The sequence below is a fragment of the Melospiza melodia genome, chromosome 1, assembly GCF_035770615.1.
Source record: "Melospiza melodia melodia isolate bMelMel2 chromosome 1, bMelMel2.pri, whole genome shotgun sequence".
Taxonomy (NCBI): domain Eukaryota; kingdom Metazoa; phylum Chordata; class Aves; order Passeriformes; family Passerellidae; genus Melospiza; species Melospiza melodia.
In genome coordinates, this window is record NC_086194.1 from 123,897,345 (window position 1) to 123,924,775 (window position 27,431).

The 27,431-nt window shown below is 43.9% G+C and overlaps 1 protein-coding gene across 3 annotated transcripts in view; it reads left to right on the forward strand.

Annotated features, from left to right (window-relative positions):
* The first annotated feature begins 5,711 nt into the window (after window positions 1–5,711).
* EPB41L3 (erythrocyte membrane protein band 4.1 like 3) overlaps window positions 5,712–27,431 on the forward strand; it is a 96,968-nt gene continuing 75,248 nt past the window's right edge. The window contains exon 1 of one of the 3 annotated variants that reach the window (XM_063166471.1): window positions 5,712–5,794. The gene's annotated coding sequence lies outside the window, so the exon portion shown is untranslated. Of the gene's footprint in view, window positions 5,795–6,500; window positions 6,606–7,995; window positions 8,128–27,431 lie in introns of those variants that run through there. The other 2 variants (XM_063166480.1, XM_063166489.1) reach the window with 2 other exon arrangements.

Here is a 27,431-nt window from a genome sequence, read left to right on the forward strand (position 1 = left end):
GCAGCCACTTCTGCTGGAAAGTTTTGGGCAAGGAAAGATATGAGAGTAAGATGAGGCAGCATACTGGGAACAACTGTGCGCTTTTCTAATTAGAGACAGAGAAATTACAGTGCATAAATTGGGGTTTTGCTTGTTGTTGTTGTTTTCTTCAAAAAGTATATTTGATAGATAAGAAAAACCAGCCTTTCTCCTTTCCGAGAGTTTACTTATTGTTGTCCAATCTGGGTTTTTCTGCTCTTCTGTCACTCTGGGAGATTAAAAATGGAGAGGGATAGCTCAACAGGAAAGATAGTGAACCTAAAGTTCTTGTTTAGACATGCCAGGCCAGAAATGTTTCAATTGTAAGGAATCCTTGAGCCTAAAGGAATCCTTCAACCATTGAAGAAAGCAACCTGGGACATCTTAGCCTATAAGACACCACAGATAAAGGATAAATGTGTTCTGTTTTGAGCAGGCCTTCTTATCCTTTCCCAATAACATTTTAGTATGATGATAAACATAAACATTCATTGTATTTTAAACAAGAACCTACTACTGCTTCCCTTAATTGCTTTTAACCTTAATTAGGATGAGAGCTGAACTGTGTTGGGTGCTAGGCAAACACTCATTAAAGTGCCTTCCCTCCCTGGTAAATCTTGCAGCTAACGAAGACAAATGATATGAAAGCAGTTGGGGGCTATGCCTATTAACCTGGCCACTGCAAGCCATTTTATTATAGATGTCATGAGGAAGAGACATCTTCCTCATGGGATTTGTAGAAGGCAGTTATGATTCAGGATGGCATGTCTATTTCTGATAGTAGTCCATAAATATGAGAATTGATTCTTCTTTAACTCAGTGAGACTCTAGCTTATGCATATGTAAACTTCACCTTAAATCTTTCTCTGAATTAGATGAAAAGACACAGAAGAGCTAAAAATAGTTTTATGACTAAAATGCAAGACAGGGTTTAATGGTATGGAAAAGAATGAAGGAAGCAATCTAATAAAGGAATATAGTCTGTGTTGACCTCCATAGAGATGGTTGCCATCTGGGAAGTTTGTGGTCCTAGAGTTGCTACTGAAAAATGAAAGTTGTCCTCCCCTCCCTTATTGTTGGGCTTCAGGAACACTAATGAAATGAAAATAAATTTGTACTGACTGCATATTGTGCTGTTGGTTTCCTGTAGTCAGCGCATATTAAATCAAACTACAGTTAAACCTTATTAATGACTATGAATAAACAAACTAAATCAAAAATTAAAACCTTAACTGTGATTCAAAGCTTCAGTTTATTATTCTCTCTGAAAGATAACTCTCATATGTTTTGGTCACAGCCTCAGGTACATCCCAAAGCATCACATTTATGTATCCATAAAATGTGACTACCTTTGGTTCATAATGGGGCTGGAGAACTGCAGCAGGAGGTAATCCTTGGTAATCCAGTTAATGCTTTCAGTCAGAAAGTGGCCACAGATATGAAAGTGGGAAAGGGCAGTGCTGAATTAATTGCAGTAAATCTTCTACGGGCAGGATTTCAGTTGCACAGCGCTGGGGCCAAATTTACTTATTGTTCCTACAGTAGTCTTAAAATGGAGTGGATTTGGCAGTGACTGGCACAGAGTAACAGACAACAGACCAAATAAATCTCTTCTCTGAGGTCAGTAAACCAGCGTGAAGAATGAATCTAACCTGCTGTGTCACTGGGTTCTGCTTAAGGATAGCTCATCTACAGGTTTACTACTGACATATTTGAAGGCAATGGTAATATTGGCCAATTAGTGGGCATGATGTTTGTAGCGAGTGAAGACAGAAATAGAAAATTTGGTTTGGTTTCTAAATCTTACCTTCATCTGTTCACAGCAATCATTCTTAATTATGAGAATTTTGTTTCATTGCCATGCAGAAAGTTAAGCTGCATGAGTCATGGACAGAATGGTTTGCTTTTAATAAATGGAAGTGGATAAGGTAATAATAAAAAAAAAAAAGAAAAAAAAATCAGTTTGACTCCAAACCCATCTGCCCGTCTAGACAGATAGTGCCAAGCTCCTGTCTGCTAAGAAGTATCTTCTTAATAATGCTGTATTAATGCTAGTACTTTTATAGTACTTGCCATTTCTCAAAGTGCTGTGCCCAGCTAATTCATCGTTGGCTGGACTTGAGACGGCTTTTTGCTGAGTTTGATAGCATTTTTGTGTCTTGCTTTTCTGTTATGTGCTATTTTGAATGCCATGTCCAATCAATTAGGGAATCACAAGAATGTTTTAGGCATCAGTTCCCAGAGCTGGGCAATAATCCTTGTCCCTGTTCTTCCAGGGTTGCCTATTCATCTTTTCCTGGCAGAGACCATGTGTCTCCCCATTCCTCTCCCCTATAAAAAAAGTCCTTGTAGTGGCCAAATGCTTTGCACAGGCCTGTTTTCATTACCACTGTTTTCCTCTGAGTGGAACCCCATGGGGAAAGGGGGTGTGGGTGTGTGTGTTGGCACCTTTTCCTTCCCCACCTCTAATTTACCTGCTTCATGTTTGCTGTTATTCTTCCGTGGCTTTTTCTTCCTCCCTTTGAAGGGCTTTCCCAAGCATAGTTGCAAGTGTTCACCAAAGCTGAGAAACTGGAAGGGCAAAAGGGGTGTATGGGTAGAGAATGGAAGGCAGAACTTTCCTCCTCTTTTACCCCCTTCCCCAGCTGTGGGTGATTCTCCTGAGCAACTCTGACTCTTGCTCATACAGTTGGGTCCTGCCATGTCAATACAAAAAATGGAGAAGATGTGGGGAAGATATATGGTATGAGGGGAAGGAAACTGCTTTAGAGGGAAAATGAAGAGATGCCTCTTTTAAGGGCTGAGGTGGAAGATGTTTGGGAAATCCCTGGCCAATAGGTATCGTGCTAATAGAGAGAGGGGGAGAATGGGCCAGACTGGGTATGAGAAGAGGAAAGGGGATGGTGTAACAGGAGCTGGGAGAGGTGTTCTGCAGTCACTGAAATGGAGGGGAGATGGTGTGTGGGTGGTGGCACCCAGGGAGCTCATGTCTAGAGCAGCAGGGTGCGGGGGGTTCAAAGGCCGTGTCTTCAGAGCAAGTGCCAGTGTGTGGCATCCCACATGCATCCCACCCAACCTGGTGGTTTTTAAATAAGCAGAATGTAGGAGTTAAAGACTCCTCCAGGACTGGCAGCAAGGGCTGTGTGACTTGCTGCCAGCAGGGCCTTATGTGGAGGTGAGAAGGGACTGCCTCGGGCTGCACCAAGCCTGATGTGTTGGGAGTTGAGATGAATGAAACTTAAATGGAACCATTTACTCCTGACTTCTAGGTCTGAAGCACCACCTCCAGAAAGAAAAGAAAGTAGCAAAAATAAAAATATTGTCCCATAGAAGGCAGGAGATCAGTCTCTTCTCGTGCTACCTGGACCTGTCGTCTGGTGTCTTCCTTTTCTGTAAATGGACACTGTGTTAATTCCAGTGAAGTGCAGAGGGATTTTTCACATTTCCCACCTGTGTAAGAAGAGTATGGATTCAGGCTTGCTATAAATTAGTGAAAAAAACATAAAAAAAAATTAAAATGCTGATTCATGGAAACCTAATCTTCCTTGGAGCTTCCTTCTGACAAAGTCATGACAAGTGGGGCAACAAACCCACTTTGAAATTAGAAATTAACATTTGAAAATAAAAAAAAAATACTGTGTTGAGAGCTCTGAAACTTAAGCCCATATTGGTAGCCCAGAGGTACCAGCTGCCTTTAATCTGTTGCAAAGATTTCTTGTTTGGAGGAGCAGCCTGTTAATACCACTTGATGCTTTGAGGTTAAGTCAATGTGCTGGAAGCCTTCTAGAGCCTCAGATGAAAGATGCCATTATGTATGCAGAATATCCACAAAAGGGATCACAGAGAATAGTGTAACTGTGGGGCAAATCTGCCTGCAGTGCTGCTCAAGGACGACATGGGTGGCTGGGGAGCACTAATAAATCCTGTGATGTGTCTGCATAAAAGTGATGTCAACACCTTCCTCTCTAATGGGCAGTGCAAGAGCTGCCAAAGATTGAGCTGGTAAATTCTTGCTGTTTTTTCACAAATATTTCTCGACTCTCCTAGTTTGCTTTAGAGGCTCAATTTGATTCAGAGCAAGTCAGTCCTTTTCTTACTTCCCTCTTGTTTTGTTTTGTTTTTTTTTCAAATCAAACCTTGTTAACTCTAATGTGCGTCTTAGCTGTCAAGACCATTCCCGTGTGATTTGTGATGGCTTCCAGAGCTCCTGGTGGAAAAGAGTATACAGGTCTTGTTATTTCAACTGTGTGACCAGAGGTATGCCCTCCCTTAGTTGATGGCATGCATTTTCCTTTTGAGTTCTCTTTCCTTCTCAGGCACATTACAGTGTGCCAGGCACTCTTGCATAGCAGGTGAAGAGGGCGGTGTGTGGCTGGCTACGATTCCATGTGAAATACAGAGCAGCACAGTTTTGCAGATCTGAGAAATGGTATGCTTCTGCCTACTGTCAAAACCTCCTTCTCTTCTTAAATCCCCCAGAGATGCTGCTAATTAAAAGAGCTGTTCCCTGCCCCTCTCTCTCCCCTTGATTCATGTCAGAGTCCTGAGTATGATTTGCATCCCATAAGTTTTGGGAACTCTGTAAGTGCCATATCTAAAGAGAGAATATGCCTCATTTACCCACTTTGCTGTACTAGGATTGAAGGTGCAGCATCACCTGTCACTCTTCTGCAGCCAAGCCATCACTGCCCTTCCTGTGGTCAATCCTTCCTCGAGAAAAGAGCAGGCTCAGCTGCTTCTTGTCCCCCAGAGAAGCAAATGAGCAGTGCCTCTGAGCATGGTGATGCAGCAGTCTCAAACCCAACAGCCACTCCTGTGTGTGTAGAAGGCAGAAGTCAGTTTTGTGCTCTAAGAGGAGATATGTATTTACCACACTTGGAATGGTGCAAGTCAGATTAATCCCCTCCCGAACTGCTTTTGTATGCACTACAAATTTTTTGATGCTTTCTGACATGTGGCATGTTGTGGTCTGTACTGAAGTACAAACTTCAAAGTCATCTTTGGTTTTACATTATCCCTTTTGGATCAGGAGCTGATGTGCAACAGGACTTATGTATTTAATTTTTTTTTTTTTTTACATTTTGGCAGTCTTCTTGAGGGAAATACGGTTCATATTTTAAGAACATGTAGTTTGTCACTGAAAATTAAAATTGAAAAGGCCCCCCCATCAAAACTTCCACATGTTACTCAAAGCCAGACCTTGCCAGCTCACAGCTTGCTGCATTTAAGTTGACAGGGAGCTTCTCAATCGCAGGGGTTTGCCTGAAACTGCTGCAGCTATACTCATCTCCTTAAATACACGGATTCATTTAGCTGAGCCAAAAACCGGCCGAATCCCTCCGGACGCAGGTGGGGATGCCTGTGCTGGCGGGGTGGCTCTATGCCGTGCCCGGGGGTTATGCAGCCTGCGGTGGCCCGGGGAGTAGGGCAGGCTGCCTCCACAAACCTGCTGGCTTCCAGCTTTTGCCGCTCTCCCCTGCGTACAGTTCTTTTTTTTTTTTTTCTTTTTTTTTTTTTTTCTCTTTTTTTTTTTTTTTTTTCTTCCCCCCCTTTCCTTTTTCCCTCCCTCTCGCCGGAGGAGCCTCGGCAGCCCTGATTTGCTGGGGAGCGGCGGAGGCTCGCTCTGGGCAGAGCCGGGCTGCGCTGCCGCTGCTGACGCGTGGCCGCCGCGCCGGGAGCAGCCCCGCGCCCGCCGCCGCCGCCGCGCTCCGCTCCGCGCCCGAGGAGGCTCCGCGCCGCTCCGCCTGCGGGACGCTCCCGCCGCGGGGAGCCCAGGGTATGCCCGGGGGGCGGGGGCACGTCGCATCTCCCCCTTTTTTGTAATAGATACGCATTTATTTCTATACGTGCGTGTGTGTATATATAGACATATATATAAATATATATGTGTATATATATCTACATCATTCTTAGGAGCCATTTTCAAGTTGGGGGGCGGCGTGTGCGTGCGGCCAGGCTGCCTGGGGGAGCGGGGCAGGCAGCGAGCGGTGTCCCCGCAGAGCGGGGAGGGCGGCGGGGGCTCTGCGGGGACACACACAGGCTCGGCTGCTCCCGCCGCAGCTCTGCCGGGCGGTGGGAGGGCGAGCGCAATTTCAATTTTTTTAGGACGATACGCATTTCTGTGGGAAACTTCTGTAGGCGGCGGAGGGGGGCGGGCGAGGCGTGTGGCGTGGTGGGGCGCACCCCGAGCCCCCCATGGGCCGTGCCCCGCTCACCTGGGGGACGCCACACCTGGGCGGTGCGGGGGCCCGGCTGCGCTGCTCGCCATGGGGGGGTTACCCCGTACCCCCCCGCCCCGGGCCGTGGCTTCTGCAATGCGGTGGGTGTGGTTATGCACGGAGCACATCGCAGCCCCGGACCGCTGCAGTGGCAGCACCGCGCCGGCCCCCGCCTGGCCGGCAGCGAGGGGCCCCGCCGGGCCGGGCCGGGCCGGGCCGGGCTGCTCCGCCCCGCCCCGCGCTGGAGCCATCGCGCCTCCCTGCCCCAGGTGCTCGGGAGCGCGGCTCGGACCCTGGAACCCCTCACTGTTCCCCATCCCTCCTCCTGGCCCCGCGGAGCGCGGCGTGGAAGTGTCGGTGCTCGGCCAGGTGTGTGGGGAGAGGGGAATGGAGAAGCCGCGGGTGCGACCGGCGCGGGGGCTGAGCGGGTCCGTCGGTGCTCCCGCATCCTGGGTGCGGCCCCGCGCCCTTGGGCTGCCACAGAGGGACCGGGGCGAGTCGGCGGAAAAGGATTTTGTCTTTTTCGGTTGTCCCATTTTTCATTCAAAGGCGAAACTTCATCACATATAGCGAGAAGCTTAAAAACTTGCACTCCTGTGGAAATCGCAAGAGCAAATCATCCCTGTCTGGCCTTGTGCTCTCTTGATTTAATTTCTCTTGGGGCTGTGCTGGAGGAGGAAAGCGCTGGGTCAAGGCGGTTGTTACTCTCACCGCGGTTCTCCGGCGTGTGCCCCTGTTTGAGGCAGAAACTGTTTTCCTCCACTGAACATGCACGTTGCTTCTAAGTTGAAGGGAAACTACTTACAATGTTTTTCTGTCAAAATGATTGCAAGTCAGAGGCCCGGTTGCCAGAAAAAAAAAAAAAAAAAAAAAAAAAAGGAAAAAAGCTCCGAGTTAGGTGTGTCCCGTGCGTATCTGTTCTTTTACAGCCTGGTGAGCTGTGATACCTTTTTGTTTAACTTTTGGTGCTGTCAGCAATTATCTTTGTCCATAGAAAACTGAAAGGTTTGTTATAAAGAAAGCATTATTAAATCCCATTAAAAATAAGAATATAAGCAAACTACATAAGGCTTGGACCAGTAAAGGTCAGATGCAGTTGAATGTATACTTTTTCTCTAATTCTATGCAGAAGAGTCGTTTCAGAGAGTATTAAAAGGTCAAGATGATCATGCTGCATCACTGATGTTGTTAAATTCACTGCTCTTGCTGCCCCTCTGAGTGTGTATCTGCATAATAGAGTATAGGCAAATACTGCTATGCTGGTCTCCTTGGGCTGGAAAGTTTCAGCTCTAGCGTGAGGATGGGAGCTGCATGGCAATCAGGGGAGGAGAGACTGAGAGCTTGAGAGCACTGCATTGGGGTTAGAGCTGCTGGAACTTTATTCCTTGTGGCACTGCATGAACGCAAAGGCTCCTTGAGCTGCTGGCATGCTGTAGACCTGCTTGCTGCAGCAGGGAACACGAAACACATCGGGGAACATTAAAAATACACTGGCTCTATTTTATCAGAGCAGCTCAGCCCCGGCCTCTCCCCTCTCTAATTGCCTGCAGTCGCATCCCTCTGTTAGTGGTGCAGCTGATGGCCTTTTCTCCCCAAAGGCTTCCCCATAGGAGGAGGAGCTGCTCGGATGCGCATCAGGAGCTCATCCCCTGGGAGCCCGCTGCTGCGGTGGGCAGGTTCAGCCTTGAGGAGGAGCCGCGGGGAGGGGGGGCGCAGGGTGTGGCACCCATCCCCATCCATCCCCATCCTCCCCATCCTCCCCCTGCGCCTCTGCCTTGGCGGCTCCTCGCTGGGCAGGGCTGTGCCTGGCTGCTGGAGAGCTGCACCAAAACTGGAGAGGGCTGGTTTGGGTCGGGGCTCTGCTCTCTCTTCCCAGAAGGAGCAAGTGAAGGTGAAGCTGCAACTTACGTAATTTTTCATTTAATCAGGATGAATTTTTTTCTTGTCTGTAGTGGAAATCTGCTGAATATTTAGTCTTTAATGGGAAATCATTGTTATTCAGAGATTTTTCTTTGAAATCCGGGAAGGGGTAGGTGATAGTAGATTTGTCCCACAGCAGTGTGGTCCCACCTATGTTTGTTATGTTTGTTGTTTGAGGCATGGTTGTGAGTTTCATGGGGGTTATGCATGGTTGTTTTCCTAAAATATGTGAAATATCACTTTTTTTGTATTTCAGGCATGATTATGAGTTAACAGAAAGTTCTTGAAATGTGTTAAATGTGTTATTCACAGTGGGTGACATTCAGAGTCTTTTCATGGAAATCTCATGTACCAGTAAATGACTGCTTGTTGTCTGAGGGAAAACATCAAACCATTTATAAGTGGTCATAAAAGACTTCTTGTCTCTCATGAGATGAAGCATCAGCTTTATTTCTTGGGCTACGGCATTTTCAACACAAAAGTGTGAAACTATGTGACTTTGTCACATATACAAAATACATCCTTGGCTGAGAATGTGTGTGTGTGTTCAGTGCATGTTTAATATAAGTTGGGCTTTGAAAACAAAGGGTCAGTCTATGCAGGGAGGGCTGTTGTGAGTCTGCAGGATTGTGATTTCTCAATGTAGCATGGCCCTAGGATTTTGTGTTTTAGCATCTTATTTATCACATTTTTACAGCAAATGTGTTATGACTGCAGTGTTTGAATGTTCAAAGTGTTTTGTTCAAACAAAATTTCTCTCTAATCAAGTGAGTATAAATGCATGCACATAACTGAAAAATATGATTGCTGTCAACTAAGCTGAAAATTAGACTGAAAAAGTGTTTATTCTGTATGATGGATTGTTTCTATTTTGTATAAAAATTGTAGAGTATAAAAGTGTTACCCAGAACTAAACTTAAATAAGCATCACTAAGCAGTTTGGGTGAGTAGCATAAAGGAAATATTTAAAAGAGATGAACCACTGGAAGAATGATAGATTAGCTAGCTTTTATAGCATGTTTCTCTAAATTTTCAATCTCCAGTGTTAGCCATTTTTAATGGCTGGGGAATGGTTCGAGTCTAAATGAGTATATGGACACATAGCACTGCCTCTCTCAATAGCTGGCTTGAAACACCCAAAGAGAAAGCCTTGCTTTCTTTGGGAAGATCTCCATTTCTTAAAGGGAACAGCCCAGGTAGTGGAGAAAAGGAGCATAAGCACTTTCCCTGGCTTTGGTAAGAGAAAACCTACAGGCCCTTTGCTCCCTGCCCTGCCACTCTCAATCGCTGTCACAATCACCATCAGTGCAGAGGAAGCTTGGGAGCATCGCTGAGGACTGAGTAGCTCTGGAAAAGCAGAAATGGGTCAGTATTTGGGACAACTGAGTTAATCTGAGACAGTGTGCTGTATAGACAGCAGAATCAATATCTCCTGCACCCTTCCTGAGTAATTGATATAATGCAATTTGAGTAATTGTCAGCTTTTTGTCTCTGGAGAAAAAGGAAATCTTTAAATTTTACTTTGTATCAGCATAGCTGGCTGTTCTTGTATAAAGTGGGTAAAAGCAAAAAGGAAATTATAATCTATTAAATCATGAATCTATTTGCATCCTATGAGATGCAGTACATGAAAGAGTATTACATAAATGAAAGTTTAAAAAGTACACAGAACAAAAAAAAAAAAAAAAAAGGGGGTGGGCTTTTCTACATAGACCTCATCAATTTTTACCCTTTCCTTTATAGATCTTGGAAATACTTTGTGTGCCACAGAGACTCCTTTTCAGTGGTTTCACTATCTATCAAAACTGATCTGTTGCAAGCTGAGAAACAAAAGAAGTACTGAAATCTGCATAAGGATCACCCACCAGATGTTTGATCCCACTGAGAAAGTCTTTCAGTTTAAAGGGTTAAAGAAGAATGTGGAAACTGGGGACTCAGAGCATGTGTTGGGGATAAAGGGCTAGAATAAATGGAAAGCATATGTGAAAATAAAAAATATTCAGAAAGGGTAGGGGAATGTGAAGACAAAAAAAGCAGGATACAATTTTGAATACCTGTTCATGTGTGGGTATTTGTAAGAAACAGATGTTTATTGGCAAATGGGTCAGGGGGAAGCAGTCACAGCTTTGCTCTATTAGGTGAGACTTGGGAAAAGGAAGCTCCTGTGTGGGATAGAGAATGGGTGATGATTCTGATTTAGGGCTATGTTAAATTTGGGACTATAAAGGTGTAGCATGTGCTCATTGCCTGGCTTTTACTGCAGCCCTTTTCCCAAAACAGGAGTTGTTTTTTTGTTCCCAGATGGGCTGCAGGTAGCAAGTGAGTGAATAATTTGAGGTGGCAACAGCTGACCCTGGTGGGCTTTTGTTGGGAGCCGTGTTGATGAACAGTGGGATGTTCATGGGATAGAAGCAGGGAAAACACCTGGCCCTGGCCCTCGCCCAGATCAGTCTAGGGCAAGCTGCACACTTAGGCCTGTGGTTTTCTTCTGCTCTGTAGTCGTGTCCTGCTCCTCCAGTCAGGCTCTTGCCTATTGCTCCCCCGGCTTGTCTGCTTTCCCTGGCTGCAATCACTGGCTGAGTCCCCCTGTCTTTGGGCTCCTTGGTGGAATCCCTAATGGACCCCTATCCTCTGACACTCTCCATTTTTCCCATCACCCAAGAAAGTGGCCAAGTACTTGGCCACTAGCTTGCTTCTCCTCCTCCTCATTTGGGATTATTCCTTCATATTCCTCATCCTCAGAGCTTCCTCCCTTGCAGCAGCTCAGTCGCAGCACTCTCCACCTCCCTGGAGGTGGTGAGTAAATCCCGGGAGACAGCCACATGCTGGAGTGCACCAGCAGCCCTTTCCCTGGTGGCAGGAGCTGACACCACTCATGGCATCCAGGGAACTTGACACCGCTGGTAGCAATGGAGTAGGGGGACTCCTTGGTGGTGGAGGTTATTTTGTTTAGTCTTTACGGATCTGAGGGCAATTATGTGTAACACCTCCAGTTCCTGAGGAGGTGCTGGCTGCAAATAAAATCTAGTTTAATAAGCCAGGAAATGTAAACAGGCTGTGAAGAACAGAAGAAGAAAAAAAAATAACCCAGAAAAACACACCAGCTCTTCCAGACCTAGGAAACATATGTTTATACTAACTGAGAGACCTGTTCTTGCACCCTGACTCATGTTGGGGAGTATCCTAGTCCGCCAATCTTCCCACGGAAATCGGTAAGCCTGGCTGTGAAGCAAGGCTCAGTTTGGTTTAGATGGAGGTACCAAAATCTGACCCAGCCAAATTGTAGCTTAGGTCAGGAAGCTGAAATCTTGCTAAGGACACTGGAAATTATTACTTCACCAGGTGCTCTGTATTTATCACTCTTTTCTTTCTATTAAATTACTGCTGTTGCAGAGCAACTGTTGGGGCAGATGGAGCTTAGCCCCTCTGCTCTCAGCACGATGTGATTCCTGAAGGTGCCCCACAGATGCACTGGAGTCCCTACATGGACATATGCATCCATACAAAGAGAAACATCACTGCTTGCCTGTCAGAATTATTTGTAGCAAAAAACCTGATAACCTGATAACTCTGCTTTGTTCCTGGTGGTGGTTCCTAACCTTTGATATCAGTAAATGCCAGGTTTGATAAAGTCAGTGGGTGATGTATAAAAGTGTGTGCTCAGGAAAGCAGGGTCTTTTAGTTTGGTCTGATGGTCTCAATAGTCCAGGCAGTGGTTGCACAGAGCTCTCTGTGTGCAGTGTCTGGCACCAGCATTGGCCAGGGAGGTTGGGGAATGATGGGCAGCTGCCTTTTTGGAGGTCAGCATGTCACTGTGTCTTGAAGCAGGCATAAAACACAGGTCCCACTTCCATTTGAGGTGCTGGCCCAAGGTGAAGTAGCTTCTTGTAAGCAGGTTTCTTAATTAATCATTTTTAATTGATCACGCAGTTTGCTGACACCACCAAGTGGTTTGGTGTGGCTGACGTGCTGGAGGGAAGGAATGGCATTCAGAGAGGCCTTGACAGGCTGGAGAGATGGGCCCAAGTGAACCTCTTGAAGTTCATCAAGGTCAAGTGCAAGGCCCTGCACAGGGGTCAGGACAAACCAAAGCTCAAATACAGGCTGAGAGATGGATTGAGAGTAGGCCTGAGGAGCAATACTTGGAGGTGTTTGTGTAGGAGAAGCTCAATATGACAGCAAGGCATGATCACAGCCCAGAAAGCCAACAGCATGCTGGGGTCCATCAAAAGCAGTGTGGCCAGCCAGTTGAAGGATGGGGCTCTGCTCTCATGAGACCTTACCTGGAATATTGCTTCCCCCTCTGGGTCCTCAGAGCAGAAGTTGGAGCAGATACAGAGGAGGGCCATGGATGTGATCAGAGGGCTGGAGCGCCTCTGCTAAGAAGACAGACTAAAAGAGTTGGGGTTGTTCAGACTGGAGCAGAGAAGGCTCTGGGGAAACTGCATTGGGACATTTAAGGGGCCTTAGAGAAAAGATAGAGAGACTTTTTACACGAGCATGTAGTGGTAGGACAAGGAGGAATAGCCAGGTTTTCTAGAGAAGTTGTGGATGCTCCATCCCTGAAAGTCATAGAATCATAGAATATACTGATTTGAAAGGCCCCATCAGGGATCATAAAATCCAACTCCTGGACCTGTCCAGAACACCCCAAGATTCACACCATGTGCCTGAAAGCATTGCCAGAGGCCAGGTGCTCAAGGCACGGTTGGATGGGGCTTTAAGCAACCTAGTCTACTGGAAGGTGTCCCTGTCCATGGCATGGGGGCTGGAACTTGGTGAGTTTTAAGGTCCCTTCCAACCTAAATTATTTTAGGATAATGGCAGTACGTTGCTACTTTAATCATGTGTCTAACTGGGCAATGCTGTTTTGAAATCTCAAGAGGAGCCCTGGAAGGAAGAGCCCGGCTGTAGGATTGAAAGGTGAAGTGAGATGACAAGGGTTTTTTTTTTTAACCTTGGAGTTTGTCTTTTCCATTTCTTCTATCTTTCCCATTCAGATCATTCCAGAAGACTAAGGTTTTGGTCAATTATATGTGCTTAAAGAGAAACACTGTAATGTAGTTTCCACTGTACTGGAGCATTATTCTTGTACAGCTGGAGCTGGCAGCCTTTCATTCCCTTACCACCTCCTTTTTTCTCCTAAAAATAGCAGCACACTACAGCAGTATTACAGGAGAGGCAGAAGAACGTTTCCTGAGCAACAATTTTTGCCGGATAGTGGTTGAGGTAGCGTCAAGAGCAGATTTGGGGGAAGTTGGAGGAAGATATAAATAGGAACAGAACAAAATGGGACAAAGATAAAATTGGTACGGAGAGGATGAGGCTGGTCAGTGAAACGCCTGTGGATGCTGGTGTTCACTGGGCTGTGTAACAGTCTGCCTGGGGAATTGGGAGAAGCCTCAGCACTTGAATCATTTAGGAGTTGTCGAGACGGAGCACTCGGCAGCACTGTAGGGGTAACAGACTCACGGTGCAGATCGGAGGCGTGGGTGACATGACCTAATTTTCGTCTCTGATTTCTATGATTTATTAAAGAGTTTTGCAGACTTTCTCTTAGCAGGCTTAGAGCTGGAATTTGAAGCATGGCAATTAGGAGGATCCTTTAATACTGTGCCAGCACTGTTGGGGTTTCATCAGTTTCTTGCAGGGGTAGTGTGCTAAGTGCAGAAAACAGAGGCTGGGGACAGGCTCTATGCCAGCTTAGATTTGGTATTGACAGCGGTTTGCTTTCTGTGTTCAGTCTTGCCCTCAGTGCCACTACTAGTATTTGTGGATTATAATCATCTATTCATGGGCTCTGTAGATATTTTGGAAAAAAAAAACAAACAAACCATCACCCACAGCCATTCTCATGCCACCCTATTTAATGACACTCTCAAGAAATAGAGAATAGCTGATTTGTCTCACTATCCTGATCTTGGGAATCCCTTTGTGCCTGGGCTGGAGAAGCAGAGCCAGCAGACAATGCTTCTGTCCTCATTGGTTTTTCAAGATAGGGAGAAAAGACAGCACCCACTTCCTTCATCAATATATTTAAATATATTCAACCAGGCTTTCTGTCTGCATAAACAATGTATCTACTTTTATTTGCACAAACTAAATATGCCACACAATTACTGTGATGGTGAAACGCTGATATACTTGAAAGTATATATGAAAGAAATGCTGAACTTACTTGACAGCTAAACTAAACATACTTGAAAAGCCAACCTTATGCTTCTAAGTGTTGGTGCTAAGGTTCTCATTTTTGATCTGTTACCTGTTGGCCACAGCTCTTGTGAAGCTCAACCACACAATTTCATATTTAAGGTTTGAAAATATTCTCTCCTCATCTGCTACTTCTTTGACTTAGAGTTCTTGACTTATTCTTCATTGTATGAACCTGAAACTGTTTTTCTTACACTTGCATCATGTATAAACTAGGAATATTTTTCTGTGTAGCTTCTCTGCCAGCATGATAATGCAGAGCAGTAAAGCCAGTCCTTTTCTCAGCCCTAGGGGACAGTGATTGAATTAAGGATGCAGAGCTGAAGAATAAAAAAAGTTCCTTCCTTATTAACTGTTATCAACTTCCCATTGCTGTGCTGCAGGAACAGACATAAAATGTCTCTTGTCAGTAAAGGGCCAACTGCATGGTTTTGGGGTTGCCCATGGGGACAAAATGGTTACATTGACCAGAAGGATACCAGCAGCTTCTGTAACAGTAATGTCTGTATTAAAGCAAACTCTTTACCTGGCTTTGGACTTCCTCCCTCTCAAGCTCCAATGTTGTTTTAACCTGTCTGCTTTGCAGACACGATCACTGTATTTTCCCCATCCCTTGTTGCTCTGAATCACCTTGCCTCACCCCAGTGGGAGTTTGGGTATTGTGATTTATTTTCCTATTTCCCTGTGTTCTGCATTTTCCATCATCTGAAGTGCCCCTTTCTAACTCTAGCCAGTGTTTCTTCTGTCTAAAAGCAAAATAGCTGGTACAAAAAAAGATGCCCCTCATGACCTTCTGATCCTGTGATGCTGCTTTGAAGAACACTGTTGGTGTATTTATGCCTCCTTTTTTAAACCAGTCTGTGGAAGTTGATATAAGTGTTTGATATTTCCATAGATTCATAAGAAATCGTGCTGTGCTTTTTTTTTTTTCTTTTCCTAAATGAAAAAGTGCTGGCATGCACTAGTAGATGGGGCAACAAAACATCATGTTAAAAACTTCCTAATTGCTTAAGAAGATACCCTTTGCTCTCTGGCTTCCGAACAGCTATAAAGGGATAAAACAGATACAGTAACTACATACTGCATTGTGTGCTTTGCTGAAAATGCTTTGCCACCTTTCTTTTAAGGCACGCCAAGGTTATCATTGTTCCTAACCTGAAGAACTGTGAGTGTGCTTCCTTGATAGCGTCCTCTGTGCCTGGAATGTTGTTGTAAGAAGAAAAAACGCTGCAGGACAGTATTTGGCAAACAGATCAAGGTCTCAGCCAAGGAAATACATTGTCTGTTCATTTTCTAAACAAAACTAGCTCAGCTAAAAGCATGTGTTTTGTATCTGGTTTCCACTGGCTGTATTTTCATTTTGTAAAGTAGATGTGATATGCAATTATTTCTGCAAACGTGACGCTGTTTAAAAACACTAGTTGTTAAATATTTCTTAATTAAATGTTGGCTGCTGAGTCTGAAAGAAACTGTCCAGAAATTCCGAATGGATAGCATAAACATTAACAAGAGTCTGAATAAGAGTTTACATAATGAATAGAATTATTTCCTACTTAAAAACATACTGGAGATGTTGAGCAGAATTCACTCTTTGACTAATCTCATGTTTAAGCCTGACATCTCTACATTTCCAGGCAAAGAATCCAGCTTTCTGCTGGCATTTAGTCTTCGTTTTAAGATCTTGGATAGCCTACTCTTAACCTACTATTCTGAAGTTGTGGTGTATGGAAAACCCATTTTATTAACAGTGGAAATTTTTGGAACTTTATTTCTTTCTCAATTCCAGTAGGACATGCAGTGAAGAAACTATTGATCACTAATACTAGAGAGGCACAGAATTGGGATATAAGAGTAATAATACAGCATTGCTTAAGATAACAGTTCTGAAAAATGCATGGTATCTTCCAAAACTGGGGTGACAAGGCGTGATGACAAGTGCATTCCATTAGAAAAAGGCAATTCCTTGAAGACTTAGTGTGAGCTTGGAGTATTTCACAGACACACTGAATAAGCTGAATTGGAAGGGGCCTTCAAGGATCTTCAAGTCCAATTCCTGGCCCAGTCATCACACTTTGTGCTTGAGAGCATTGTCCAAACACTCCTTGAACTCTGCCAGGCTTAGTGCTGTGACCACTTCCCTGGTGAGCCTATTCCAGTGACCAGCACCCTCTGGGTGGACCTTTTCCTAGTATCTAACTCAGACCTCCCCTGACACGACTTCAGGCCATTCCTTCAGGTCCCATCACTGGCAAATGTAGTAGTGACTAGCAACAGGAAAAGTTTTCATTTGGTTTCAAATAAAAAGCCCCTCAGTGTCCTTAGTCCTCCCTGTCTGACCTACAAGTACAGAACACACAGCTCTTTCCAGGTGCAGATAAAGGCTTCAACTTTGTTTCTGTCATCATCCTTGCAAACCACAGCATTTCTTATCAGTGAGCCTGCGCAGAGTCCTCCCCTGCTTTGGAAAACAAAAGGTAGGAGGTAGCAGTGGGGACAAGGACGAGGTGCTGGGCCCTCCTGGCTGTTGTGCTTGCAAGGAGCAGACTTCACCCTGTGGTGCTGCAGGACGTGGCTTCCCCTTCTCAAGGATGCTCTGTAGCAGCTCCTGGGGCTGGTGCCTGACTGACTGCCTGCTCCGCTTGGTCTTTTGTCGTAGGCGCCGCCAAGATGAATAATTCATTTTGTCAGGTGAAAATTTAAATTGCATCAGTCACACCTCTTCTAGAGTTATCCTGTGATTAAAAATGACAAACGGGTTTCAATGAAATACTGTTTTCATGTTCTCCTAACCTCTCAACACATACATATTTGAAGCTTAAGAGTGTCACATGCACTCTTCGAAACCCATCTTTAAAATTATATGTTTAATGTAAGGAGGGAAAAAAGTTTTCACCTGTGGTTTAGAAAGAACTGAAAGTGTATCCATTTTTCACCTAAAATATTGACCTTTTTTTGCCTTGCTGCTAGGAACAAAGCCATAGCTGTTCAGGCTTTGAATTTCTGCACCTGTCTGGCATGATCTCTCCTGAGAAGTGATGCTTTTAGACTTGACAAAACCTGAATGATTATTCTGGTAGCCTACCCAAATAGCCTTACAGTAGCTGATAAATTTATGCACAGTTATGGAAATCCATTAAAACCTTGATGTTGAATTGTTAATCTCAAGCAGTAGTATGACATGGAAAACCAATGCACTCCTTTCCTGAAGGGGCCTCACTTTGTTTAAATGGCCGGTAACTTACAGCAAGGTTGCAGCTCCATCCTCTATGAAACCAACCTGCAGTTTCATCAATATGAAGGCTGCATCTTGGCACTCAATTTTACTCTGCCACATGAGGCAAAAGGCAAAACCAGAGCATGATGTGACTCCTGAACATGCTGAAGGAGACACCGAGGTGGCTGATCCCAAACATCCCTGAGCCTTCATCAGCAGCCTGCAGGCTCCGGGCTGTCAGGATTGCCAGCTGGCACTTGCCAGTCATGCTATGAATGGAGCCTGCTTGCTGTTTTCGGTGATGGTGCTTCAGCAGTCGAGCAGATGTTGCCCTGCACTATAACAGATAGTATTTGGAGATGAAAGCTCCTGGGTTTTGGCGTGCAGAGTTGCAGAGCTCTGGGATTGAGGATGATGTGCGTGTCTCTCCAGCCTGCAGGTTTAGGCTGGGGAAACCTTTTGGGCTCAAAGGCCCAGCAGGTGTCCCAGACATTTGGGACTTACAAAAATAAACACATTTTGTGGCTGTTTGTGGGGTTTTCTTTTAGTGGATCTGAAGGGCTTGTGGATGATGAGTCTTTGAACCCCACACTGTGTTCCCACTGGGTGTTACGCTGCCTACACCTGCTTTGTTCAGCTTCCTCGGGGTCTTGTTATGTCACATTACCAAAAAAGTACAGTATTATCTTCAAACATCTCCCTTTTTCAACTGTGAAGCCAGTAATTTTCTTATAAAATATCAAGTCCTCTTGAACACTGCAAGAATAGTACCAGACAGCAATGTTGACAACTAGCTCTGCTGTTCAAATAATCTCTTACATGAATGTGAAAAGCACATTTTCAAGATTGAAGTGCTAACCCCAATTTACTGTTGCAATCTGAAGTAAGATATCAGGCCTTTCATTATTTTGATTCAGGCTCCTGTTTAAACTTTGGGCTTGAACCAAACAGCTTTGTAAATGCTGTTGGTTATAGAGCTCTTTCTAGTATATTTTCCATACAAAATGTGTAAACACATGCAGTGCTTATGCGTCAGTTTTCAAGCTCTTTGCATTCCAGCTATTGGCACTATAAAAATGCATTAGTTTAATTGTTAAGATTATACCACTTTGCCATTTAATTTGCCTGGTAAAAGACGAGACAGTTTTTAAGTGAATGGAAGGTTTTTAGCCAAAAACCTGTAAGGGCAAGAGGCTTTGATTCTAGTCCATGGTCTTGGAAATTGGAAAAAGAGCCTTATAAGGACTACTTAGGAATAAATGATGGATATTGGTGCCATCTCTTAGTGTGGCAGCTGGAAAGTTTAATTATAGGCTGGGAAGTCAGTTAGGGATTAAGGAAAGTGGTAGCAGAAGGGGTGAATGTTAATGACAGCTGTTTGGTGTAGGCTTCAATGAGGCAAAAACATATAGAAGATAAGTGTAGGGACAAACATATGCTGGCTTTGAACATTCAAAAACACTAGGCCTTTGTGCCTTGGCATGTGACACCAGTTTGAGGGAATTCATTTTACCCTCCTTGCACTTGTGCAGGGGGGAGAAATTCTTTCTTTCAGTTTCAGAGTCCCCAGCACAGGGAAGCTTGTGTTCACAGTTGGAAAACAGCACCTGGGCCAGGGATAAATATAGACCAGGAGAGAAGCATGTACTCATATCCTCATTAGGAGAGTGGAGTTGGCCTGGGAGAAGGGGATCCATACCATGAAATGTTTGGGCTGAGGCCCTGACATGCCCATGCCCCTGCTTTGCTCTTGTCCCAAGCAGCACACTGCCTGTGCCTGCAAAGACCCGTGAACCAAAACAAGTTAGAAAACTCATGGCACAGAGTGTAGGGGTTGTAAGCATGTCATACATGGTGTTGCAGACCCACACATGCAGTTTGAGGGAAACTCCAAATCCTTTTGCTTCTGAAAGCAATACATCATTGGGAAATAGTTCTGCATCTGCTCAGGGTACACATAAATCCCATTGTACGGGTCAGGCACTACTGCTGAGGTTAGAAACACTGCAAAGGGCAAGGATGGTTACAGCCATCACAGTACTAAGGCTGAACCAGTCCTCTTGTTCTGTCATTCTCCTAGGTACTCAGTCTAGGTTTTTCATTCACATACATTCAGTCTGTTCTGAAAATAGCTAAATAGCATTTTTTTTTTCTTGTATGGCACAGGTTTTTCACTATATAAATTTTGTTTGAATGAAGAGGAGTTGGAAGGGATGTGTGCCAGACCTAAGCTTGCTAACTGCATACATGACTTAACAAGTCTGCTTTCTAACAAAAAACTGCTTTCTGCAGTAAGCAGATGTCATCCTCTGAGAGGACAGAGAATTATAACATAAGCCATCTTTTGAGAAAAACAAAAATTCCCCCAAAAAATCAAACACCCCTCTAACCCCCCAAATCCAAGAAACTCCCAAAGGCAACCCAAAAAACCCAACCACCCCACAAAACCCAAACCAAAAATCCCACAAAAAATCCAGCCTTTTTGTTATGAAGTGTGTTTGAAACAGATGTGCAGTCATGGCTTGTTGGTGTTTCTACTCTTAGAGAAGATTGGATTTATCCTTTTTTTATGTGAGTTTTAAAATTGCCTTCTATTCAGTCAGAGTAGTAGACTTGCTGTACCTTGCAGACAGTTATGGAGAGGAGTAAACTCAAAGAATCATCTTCCCCATTAATATTGAACTAAGTTGATCATGTGTGTTATTTATAATACATTTCATAGATTTATAGCTGCACATGATCTTCCTTGACAATTAAAACTTGCAGTGCACAGAAATGTATTTAGTTTAAAAGCTGCAAAACTGTCTCCTATGAGACTTCTGGGTGTTAGAACACTGAGGTTGTGGCAAAAATAATTCAGCCTGTCTGCACTTACTTGCATGTGACTAACCTTAATGAATGTATGGCTGTGGTGAATAGGGTGGTACAGTGAGTGCTTGAAAAATAACAAAATAATATTCACAAAAAAATTAGGAGCTTTTGGATGCTTGCCAGTTTTGGTTACAGCTGGAGCTGGGTGGTTGAGTGAAGGGGCTGATGGTATCTTCTGTCCTTGCTGGCTTGAGTGGGAGCTGGGTGGGTGCAGTGGCACACAGAGGTTGTGGGCTCCCTCTCTGGCCCAGCTGCTTCCCACTCACTGAGAAGGGACAAAGGGATTTACACCTCTGGTTCTTGGAGAGCTTACAGTTCATGGGAAGCTGTCTGACATTGGGCAGAAAGCACTTTATGTGCTATTTAAAATGCTGGACAAGAATTCGCAGCAGGCGTTTCCTGTCATCTGAAGTGTGAGCAGAGGAAGAGGAAAAAGGAAAAAACCTTAATAAAATGCATCTTACTTTAGGGATGGTGAAGCTGAATAGTTGACCCTATGTCACTTAAGGTTATGTCAGTGCAGGTTAAGTGCTGAACTGCAGATGAAATAAGAGATTAAAAGAATCCTTGCCTTTTTGAAGACAGTACACTTTTACAAGACTGTAAAAGATTATAAATGGGGTGAAACAGGGAAGAACCTCAAATGTGTGTGGTTTGGAAGTTGTGCCCTTGATTGTGTGCTTGCATGTGAGCAAGAGAAGAAATCTCTAACTTGCTCAGTCTGCAGGCTGCTGTGGTTTTCTGGGTAGTTTCGGTTTTGGTGGGGTTTTTTTCCATCCAGTGTATTCTTCTCCCTTCCTCCCCCTGCCCCTCCAAGTCCCCCGTGGAGAACTCATTAATTGCAGCTGCAATTCTGAGGCTTAGATGCAGTTCTGGGCACACATGACCCTGCCATGTTCCTGGTCTTACTTACTAGTAATGGATTAGACAAAAAAGAAAGTCTCAGAACCCCACCCTGAAATATTGCAAGCTGCTTTTCTTCTTAAGAACTCCTAAATATCCAAGCCCACACTTGCATCCACTTAAGCCAGCTTGAACTAGCTTTTCTGCAAGTTTTCAGTTGTCTGAATGCCAGCCATTGTCTACCACTTGGTTGGAATGAAGCAGAATCCTATATTGGCCTGTCATCTCTTTTTTGGCTTCCTGTCCCCAAGGCACGTTCACTCTCAGTACCAAAGATAGGAAGACAAGGTCTCCTTGGTAGTGTAATGTAGTCTGGGGTTTTGTCCCCTCCTGAGAAACCAGTATTGAAATTGTTCTTAAAATACATATTAAAGGAATCAGTCTTGATTTCTCTCTTTATTTTTCCATTTTTTCATTGCTAAGGCAGAGCATATTGTTTATTTCATGAGTGTATTTTGATGCCCAGAATTAACCTGAACTCGCAGTCTTTCCTCACCATTTAACTTTTGGTTCTGTAAGGGTTGAGGCAAACATTTGCCAGCATACTGAGAGGAACCTGACACTTCTGTTGCAAATAACTTTTCCCCAAAAGCACTGCTTGCCTTGGAACAGTTTGGGCTCTGGCTTGCAGCCATGGGTTCACCTAAGCATGTTACACGAAGTGACAGAGGTAGACAGAGGTAATACATATTTTAATGTGCTTGACTCAGCTAGAGACCATAAAATGAGGGAGACTAGACTTTCCTTTCCTAGCAGATGTGAGCTTAGTCTCAATTTATTAATAAGTTGTGACACTGCCGGGAATGCCATTCAGGTCGGCTTAATGGCCCTGTGGCTCTTGAAAGTGGACAAGAACTTTTGAGTTCTGCCTTATTTGGAAGGTGCTCTCAGCTCCTGTGAAACCATTATAGCAAACATGCTGGGAGTCAGCCTGGCCAAGTTTCTGATGCCCCCAAGACCTGTCAAGGAATGGGAGTGTGTATGTCAGCAGTGAGTTGAAACTATTGGTGAAATTGGAAATTTTTCCAATTGGTACTTCCTAATATTTTAATAAATATGAGAGTACTGTGGCACGGATGTATTTGGACACAGGGAGCTGCAGTTGTTCTAACATAAATCATGTGCACTTCTGTCACTGAAACTAGATCTTGTATGGTAATAAATGCTTTAACTTTTTGAATGATACCCTTCAAAAGAGAAGGGACTTTGTAAGTATAAAATTTTTTAAAAAATCAAATAATGTCTAGCTAGGAAGTAGGTCTCTTTCCTCACTTTTTGTTGGATAAAATGAAGTTAAGTTAGTTTTTATCCACTATGGAGATCCTTAGGCAGTAGTGTGGAGAAAACAGTGTGGGATTATGAATGAATTGAATGAATCAAAGGTTTAAACTAAGTTGATTATTGTCATAATACGGTGAAAATATTGAATTCTTTGCTAGCTGGAGGTATGAAGATAATAAAGCTCAGATATAAAGCTGTCCTTGCAAGCAGTTCAGCATCAGTAAGGACAGTTGATCTTCAGCTGAAAGTAGGGTTTGGATGCTGTTGCTCTGGAAAGAGGTGAACTGATGGCAAAGAGAACAGAGCAGAGAAAAAGGAGCCTGAGAGAGGACTAAAAATAGGAGTGCCAGAAGAGGCAGAGGAGAGACTGGTCTGAGGGGCAAACAGCAGCTGCCTGTGAGCTGCAGAGCCAGGCTGTGCATCCACCATTGTCAGGGTGAGGAGAACTCAGTACATTTCAAGAACTAGGTCAGACATTGGGGAAAGTTTTCCTAAACAGCAAGGCTTGGGAGCCATTGCAATAAATGGCCTATGGGGAACATGTAAACTTCAGCATTGTGGGATTTTTGGAACAGTTGACATATGTCAGGTAGAGTTCAGACAAGGCAGGCTGGGAGGGGACCATGGAGCATTGAAGTTAATGTGCAAGATGAGCTCCCTAATTAAGATCTAATATGCATCTGATGTGCTTGTCTTGTGGTGGTACTTTTGGCATGCTTGCATCTCTGTATCTCTCAAAGAAAATGTGGTGGCTGCTGCTGTAGGGATCATTAATGGAGCTGGGGGAAGAGTTAGTTGGTTTCTTGCTTCTTTGCAAACCTCTAAGGCAATGGTTTCTTGAGGGAAAAGTGTCTGTGGCCCCAGCTGCAGTAAAACACATGCATATAGTGAAGGTGACAGAGAGCAGAACAGGCTGGAGCCCAGCTGCAGGGTACCACTGCCCTGGAGCATTCATGACATCCAGGGAGGGGGTGGATTACCTCATTCATTTTTTAGTTCAGATGTAATGGCACTGTGAAAATTGGCATGGAGTTTTGTGTCCCCATGGACAACAGACTACAGAGGGAGCAGAAGAGGGGAAGGAGAGGTGAAATGTGACTCTCTTGTTAATCTAGCATCAGACATAGTTCTAGGAGAAGCTTGTGGTTGTTGAGTCACCATTTATGATGCTCTAGGGAGTAGCTGCATTTCCTATGTGTTTATTAGCTCCTGAGAAGGTTGAATTGTGCACTAAGGTATCAAAGTTGTTTGATATGTTAAACTTTGAAATTATAAATGCCTTTCTGAGCAAATTTTCCAGTAATGAGTTAGACAGTTACCCAGTTACCTTATTATTTTTTCCACCCAAACTAGCATATAGTGTGGAATGTAAATGAATTTTACATGCTGTGACCTGAAGGGTACTGAAGGAAATGGATTGGTATAAAATAATCATTAGTTACAATGCACAGCAGTCCTTTGTCACTTGACCAGAGACTCTTGCATAGGCTCCTGCATAATACCAGGAGAAAAGATGGCACTGTTCTTGGATGGCCACTGTTCTTGGACTTGTTTCACTGATTTGGGCACTTACCTCCCTAGCACATGTGACAAGTTTGAAACTCAGCACATTAGGTAGGATCCGGTATCAAAGTCTCTCACTTTGTTTCTGAATTGTAGCATTCTCCCTTAAATTAAGGTTGATTGTAGCAACAGAATTAGTGGCCTTCTGTAGTGGACAGAATTTGTAGTCTTAAAAACACACCATCAAACATTTAGCAAAGGTATATTTTTAAAAAAGTATGTGGGGAACGAAATAATTTTAGAGTCATTTATTACAGAGTTTGGGAATTGCAGCATCTAGCTTAATTACCTTCACTTCTCCTTTTAAATTATGAACTTGATACAGAATATATATTTTTTATTATCATTTCTGTTCAGTAACCTAGATTTATGTGACTTACTTTTTTTAAACCCTAGTGATTTAAAAGCTGCGAAGAGCTTTCAAAGAGCTTTTCTTTCTGCTGCAGGAGTTTGTCCATTCCTATTTTTTTTTTTTTGTGATTAAGCTGCATTACTGCAACTTTCTGCTTTCTTGTTTTCCCCTCCTCCCTCATTTTTTGTTTTCTGACTGCTGTCTTGTGGGGACACTTTAGGCCACCTGTCTGTCCCAATTGCCTCAACCCCTTCTGTCCTCTCTGAGCTGCTGTCATTTCTATGTGTCTGAACTCCAAGAAGGTCATACACATTGCAGAGGAATTGCCAGATCTGGTGACATCCATCTTCAGAGACAGCATAATCCAGTATAACACTGGGTCAGGACTATATAATGTAATTACGATGGAGCTGTATGTGGAGCATTTCAGGGTTTAATAGGTAAAAAGGGTTAGAGCCTCTTTAAAGAAAGCTGTTTTCTTTGTCAGGCTGTATTGGATGCTGGTCTGCAAATCCTTGTAGTATGGTGTAGCTGCACAGATGGTGAAAGATTTTGGCTTTACTGGGATGTTATGTGAAGACACCGAAAGCTTTCTCTTAATTCCCTACAGAGCTGATTGTGCAAATGACCCTCAGGTCTGAACTAGTGTGCATTGGGAGATGTGAAAGGAGCTTCCTGTGCTTTGGAAACATGTAACTAAAAAGGTTCTAAAACATCTAAATCCAAGTGTGACTGGCTCTGGAGAGAATCCTGCTTTCTGGCTGGTTTTGAGTGAGATCACTCTACAGATGCCTGGACCCACCATAAATATACTTGTTGTTCATGCATTTCCACTGACCACTTTGTTCCTAGAAGTCCCTGCTCCCACACCATCCTCACATCCTCACATCCAACACATGGTTTTACAGCTGGTGTCTGTGAGGCATTAGGGCTGACTGCTGGTATGTGCATATGAGTTTTGGGAGTGGGGGAGAGGGAAATGTGGAACTGCATTTTCAGAGGATGCTGGGAGATTGTTTTTGCAGTGACAGTGTAACCTGGAGCACACGTGTCATGGGCTAGCTGCTGGTGCCAATTGAGCAGTATTTTTGTAATCTCTAGCAGGTAATTAAAGCTCTGGGGAGTGTGGAGAACCCAGAAGAGTTTAGGTATGAAAACCTAGCTGTCTGATGCCATGAGTTTGGTTGCTTAGATGCACAAGATTTTAATTTGTTTGGGGAGCCTGTGGTTTCCTGATTCAGTGCTCCATACTGGAAAGTCTTTTAATTGATATTGCAGGTTGTGTTTTATATTCAAAACTGACATGAATGCCCAGGGGATTAATATCTAAATATGAAATGAATAATCCATTTCAGAAAAACAGAAGCTATTACAACTAAAACCACAGTGATGCCTCACCATCAAGTAGTTTTGCTGCATCAGACCCATTTAGTGTCTTCAAAAGTTGAAACACGAGGTGTAAAATTAGTGTTAGTATAGGAAGGAACAAAAGGAAACGAGGAAGATGAAGTAGGAACACTTTTGTCCCCAGGTCTCAGCATGATGGCTCTCATCACACAGAGCTGCCTTTATTTAACTAGGACCCAGCATGAATTCAGGGTGGTTCCTCTGCATTTTTTTCACTGCCTGTGACTTCTTCCTTCCTTTGGCATCTGCCTGAATTTTTTAAGTTTTCTCAATTATTTTAATCCAGCATGGAGGAATCCACCTGGAGCTCCTGGAGATGGAGAGCAAGCGCTGCTCTGGGCTGTTGTGGGGGAAGTCATTGCTCAGGCATCCTGCCTTGCATGACCCAGGTCAGACATCTGCTTCTGGGAAGAAGTGATTCATGACCCCCTTAAAAACTGCTTTTAAAATGCTCAGCTCTGGGGAGGTTTATGGAAAACCTGCTGAGGCTGAGCATGCTGCAGGGCAGCAGTGCCTGTGAGCCTGTGCCAGGGCTGGGAGCTGGGACAGCCACAGTGCTGATTTGTGTCTTGCTGGGAGGGAGCAGTGCTGGACACTGGGAATGGCTGTGGCCAGCTGAAACATCAGGCCACTGGCTGCAAAATGCCTGTCTTCCTTTCTTCCATCTCTGAACCACACCGGATTGGAAAAAAGGCCACAAAAACGTAAGTGAATTCCCTCCAAACCATAAAAATGGGGGGAAAGTATCCAGTCACTGAAAAGAAATCCAAGCAAACCCAAACAAAAAAAAATATATACTGCTACATTGCCTTTGGAAGTAATAAGCTAGGGAGGGTTTAATTTGTCAGTGAGCAGTCCTTTATGACTTTTTCAAGCACTATTCAGTAAAATAAAGCAAAAAACAAGTGGTTTAATTGCTGGATTCTAATTAATAAGGTAAATCAGAAAAGTTGAGATGCTATTTTAAAATTACAGTTCAAATATTTCTTTTACTGCATAGGCTCTTCCATCCCCTGAGCTGGAATGATAAATGTCTGGTCAGAGGGAGTCAGAAGCCCTTGGAGGAGATGGGCTTGATGCTGTGATTTGTACCTTGTCTGTCTGATTCTCTTGTTTCTGTGAGGTTAGGCAGGTCACCGGCTTGGGAGCACTGGAGCACAGTCTATTTAGGTACTGCATGAAACAAAAAATATTGTTCACAGGTGTTACAGTATTTTGGCCTGAGGGTAGTGTGATAATGTAGCACACCTGCCATGTGTCAGCAACCCCCTGCAACTCTTTTTTTTTTTTTTTTTAAGTTTGAATTGGTTCTATTTTCTGCTCAATATAAGAGAATATGAACTTTAATGATGTGATGCCTGAAGCACACTCAGCTTCTGTGACATTAAATACAACTTTTAAATAGTGAATGCTGCACAGGGAGCCCCATGTGAACATTTGGCTCCAGAGCAATTTAGAAAGGTCAAAACCTCAT